This window comes from Pristiophorus japonicus, chromosome 6 (genome assembly GCF_044704955.1).
Source record: "Pristiophorus japonicus isolate sPriJap1 chromosome 6, sPriJap1.hap1, whole genome shotgun sequence".
NCBI lineage: Eukaryota > Metazoa > Chordata > Chondrichthyes > Pristiophoridae > Pristiophorus > Pristiophorus japonicus.
Genome location: NC_091982.1, coordinates 125,388,513 through 125,393,248, shown reverse-complemented (window position 1 = coordinate 125,393,248; position 4,736 = coordinate 125,388,513).

The following is a 4,736-nucleotide window of genomic DNA, read 5'->3' as shown; positions in this document are numbered from 1 at the left end:
AGGTTCACAAACTACTTCAAATACAATTTCTGTCCTGACAAATGTTCAAGAACTCGAGCAAGAACCGGCAGCTCACACAGGAAGAGGGGATAGGACAGGGGCTGAGTAGAAAGAAGGAAGTGAGTGACCATCTAGGTGGGGCACCACAGTCACAGGTGGAGGGAGCCCCTGAGTACTGGAACTGTCCAATAGATACCTGGTATTGGGGAGTGTAAGGTGAGTAGAGACAGTAACTCAGAGGATGGGCTTCCTGAGTAACAGTGGGGCACCAGGGAGCAGGAGGCCACCCCGGGTGAGAGGCAGGTGGGGCATAGGATTAGGAGAGCAATAGTGTTGGGAGATTCTATAGTCAGGGGAATAGACAGACCCTTCTGCAGCCCTGAGCCAGGCCCGAATGGTAACCGTTGCAGTCCGTGTGCTAAACGTGTTCTCACAGTGCTGCTAGGTAGCTAGTGCCACGAAAATTGCCAAGTGCTGCAGTACAACGGGACCCTGGTGGTACTTGTGCATGGAACACAAAAGGATAATATGCAGGTACAGCAAGAGATCGGAAGGCCAATGGAATATTGGCCTTTATCGCAAATGGGATGGAGTATAAAAACAGTGAAGTCTTGCTACAGTTTTACAGGGTATTGGTGAGGCCACACCTAGAATACTGCATGCAATTTTGGTTTCCATATTTACGAAAGGATATACTTGCTTTGGAGGCAGTTCAGAGAAGGTTCACTCGGTTGATTCTGTCGATGAGGGGGTTGACTTATGAGGAAAGGTTGAGTAGGTTGGGCCTCTATTCATTGGAATTCAGAAGAATGAGAGGTGATCTTATCGAAACGTATAAGATTATGAGGGGGCTTGACAAGGTTGATGCAGAGATGTTTCCACTGATAAGGGAGACTAGAACTAGAGGGCATGATCTTAGAATAAGGGGCCGCACATTTAAAACTGAGATGAGCAGGAATTTCTTCTCTCAGAGGGTTGTAAATCTGTGGAATTCACTGCCTCAGAGAGCTGTGGAAGCTGGGACATAGAATAAATTTAAGACAGAGATAGACAGTTTCTTAACCATTAAGGGGATAAGAGGTTATGGGGAGTGGGCGGGGAAGTGGACCTGAGTCCATGATCAGATCAGCCATGATCTTATTGAATGGCAGAGCAGGCTCGAGGAGCCAAATGGCCTACTCCTGCTCCTATTTCTTATGTTCTTACGTTCTTATTCTGACCCAGTGAAACATTCAAATTTATGAAAATTTTATTTTATCGGGACATAGGAGGAGGAGTCAGCCATTCAGCCCCTCGAACATTCTCTGCTACTCAATTAGACCATTGCGAACCAGTATCTCAACCCTTGCCACCCTTACCCAACAAAAACTCTATCGATCTCAGTCTTGAAAGCTCCAATTGACCCCTGGCATTCACAGCCTTTTGGAGGAGAGTTTTCCAGATTTCTACTACCCTTTGTGTGAAAACGTGCTTTCTAATTTTGCTTCCAATAGGCCAGGCTCTAATTTTAAGACGATGACCCCTTTTTCTGGAACCCCCACCAGAGGATTTCGCTGTATCTGTCCTATTGAATTCTTTGAACATTTTAAACACGGTCAGCCTGCTTTTTTTCTTTCTTGTTAATTTTCTCTGATCCTTTCATCTCCTGCTGGCCTTGCCAACACGCCCACATCCTACAAACGATTTAAAATCAATTGACTGTGGTACAGTACCATCAGTGTCCGCCACCCTCCCATACATTATCCAGGTAACCATTCCGCACCACCCTATTCTCCCCTGATGTCCATGCATGTAGGTATCCTGGGCCATTTAAACCATGCATGACTATACCTGCCTTTATTGGCCGAGGCATGGAATGCAAGAGCAGGGAGGTTGTGCTTGAATTGTATAAAACACTGGTTAGGCCACAGCTATAGTACTGCGTGTAGTTCTGGTCACTGTATTACAGGAAAGATGTGATTGCACTAGAGAGGGAACATAGGATGTTGCCAGGACAGGAGAATTTTAGCTACGAGGAAAGATTGGATAGACGGGGTTTGTTTTATTTGGAACAGAGGAAGCTGAGGGGAGACTTGATTGAGGTGTATAAAATTATGAGGGGCTTGGATAGAGTGGATAGGAAGGACCTGTTTCCCTTAGCAGAGGGGTCAACAACCAGGGGGCATAGATTTAAAGTAATTGGGGGGAGGTTTAGAGAGGATTTGAAGGGAAATTTCTTCATCCAGAGGGTGGTGGGGGTCTGGAACTCACTGCTTGAAAGGGTGGTAGAGGAAGGAACCCTCACTACATTTAAAAAATACTTGGATGTGCATTTGAAGTGCCGTAACCGACAAGGCTATGGACCCAGAGCTGGAAAGTGGGATTCGGCTGGATAGCTTTGTCGGCCGGCGCGGACACGATGGGCCGAAATGGCCTCCTTCTGTGCTGTAACTTTCTATGATTCTATGATTCTATGCCCCTCCCTAGCCCGAGGGGTAATGATCCAAATCCTACCAACCCAAGATCAGCTAAATCAGCATATTGAAAGCTGGCAGCACCCTGGGCTATGGCCCAGCCAGTCACTGGATGCACTTACTGGGCCAATCCCAAGCTCCTGTCAGCCTGGTTATCACCATGGTAACACCACCATTGATAAAACAGTGCCCCCGAGATCACAATTTAATATTTAATCAGCATTGCTCCCTCAAAGCAGGTCAGAGCTGAGCTGTTCAGCATTGCTTTACCACAGCTTTGTATTTCAATTTTATCTCATTCCACTCAGATTCTCCCGAGTTCTTCATCAATAAAACATTCATTTAGTATGTTAAAAGGCACTAAAAGGAAAAATTTTAATTTCTCCTCAAATATAATTTGACAAACTTGATATAATCCTTTTATTTCTACTCCGGATAAATAACAATGCCGCCCTTAAGAAGCATCCCCAAACTCTCACTCTCTTCACATGTACAATCAAAGCTCAAACCCATCTGCGAGCGTCAGCATCAATGTCCCTCCACAAGTTGTCATGGGCCCTCCATTCTGCAGAATCTAACACCGTTGCCAGTGGCCCTGAGTCGACAGCACACGACAGGCTTCAACGTGGGATTAACTGCGCAGCCTCACTCAGGAAAGGTTGGCATTTGAAATTTTGTGTGTCAGTGTGGCTCAGTGGGCAGCACACTTGCCTCTGAGTCAGAAGGTTGTGGGTTCAAGTCCCACTCCAGAGACTTGAGCACATAATCTTGGCTGACACTCCCAGTAGAGTGCTGCACTGTCAGAGATGCTGTCTTTTGGATGAGATGTTAAACCAAGGCCCTGTTTGCCCTCTCAGGTGGATGTAAAAGATCTCGCAGCACTATTTTGAAGAAGAGCAGGGGAGTTATCCCTGGTATCCTGGCCAATATTTATCCCTCAATCAACATAACAAAAAAAAACTGATTATCTGGTCATTATCACATTGCTGTTTGTGGGACCTTGCTGTGCGCCAATTGGCTGCCGCATTTCCCACATTACAACAGTGACTACACTCCAAAAGTATTTCATTGGCTGTAAAGTGCTTTGAGGTGTCTGGTGGTCGTGAAAGGCGCTATACAAATACTGTCGAAGAAGCCTTGGTGATTGGACCCAGTAACTAACCCTATAAGTACAGGTTACACTGTTGTACTTTGAACACTCAGTGTAATCTGATCCGAGACTGATGTGAGTGCTGGAGAGGAGCCAACTCACCAGCCATGATGAGCCCTGCGCTCACTTGTGGGCACAGAATGGCTGCCACATTTCCTACACTGCAACAGTGACTACACTCCAAAAGTACCTCATTGGCTGTAAAGCACTTTGAGGCGTCCAGTGGTTGTGAAAGGTGCTATATAAATGCAAGTCTTTCTTTCTCTTAGAGTGCTTGGGGCTGTTATGCATGTAGCGCAGGTCCCTGACCCCACAGTTGATGAGGATGGATTCACACCAACATTGGCCCTTCCCTTTAAGCGAGGGAAGGAGCCTCCAAAGCTGGCAGCACTGCACGGAACACTGTTCAGCACTCTGCCTCCACCGATACCCTCTCACTCACTTTAACGTTTGATTTAGCGCTACACTTCCCTCTTGGAGTGCTAAAGTGGAAGTTCCTGGGAACAGAAACCCTTTCTCACCCGGCGATACTTTTGCCCTCCCTGAAACGTTATCGCCCCAAACGGGCCGCCACATAACTTCCAGCCCTCCCTTTAAAGAAATTCTTCCGTGAATTTTACTCACTCAGTTTAGAGATATTTAATAGAAGTTAAATCGGTCTGAAAGAATGTTCTTTGTGTTAAATTATTCATATTTTGGCAGATTTCTCCTTCAGTTATTTATAAAGTACATTACAATGAAGCAAATAGTATCGATGCATTTAAGGGGAGGACAGACAAGCAGATGAGGGGGAAGGGAATAGAGGGTTATGCTGATAGAGTTAGAGGAGGAAAGATGGGAGGAGGCTCGAGTGGAGCATAAACGCCGGCACGGACTGGTTGGGCCGCATGGCCTGTTTCTGTGCCGTATATCTGATGTAATCCTGTGTAACATTCTGTTCCTTGCTCCCTCATCTCTCGCAAGTGGCCACAGCAAGCGCTCACAAACATAACTGAGTAGCCGAATAGCTTTCCCTTGTCCGGAGCACATGGTGGAGTTCCTGGGGAGCTGAGCATGAGGAATGTGAGGCAGATGAAGGAGAGGCAACAATGATAAATAAGGGAACGAATTCTTCAACTGGGGAAGAAATTGCA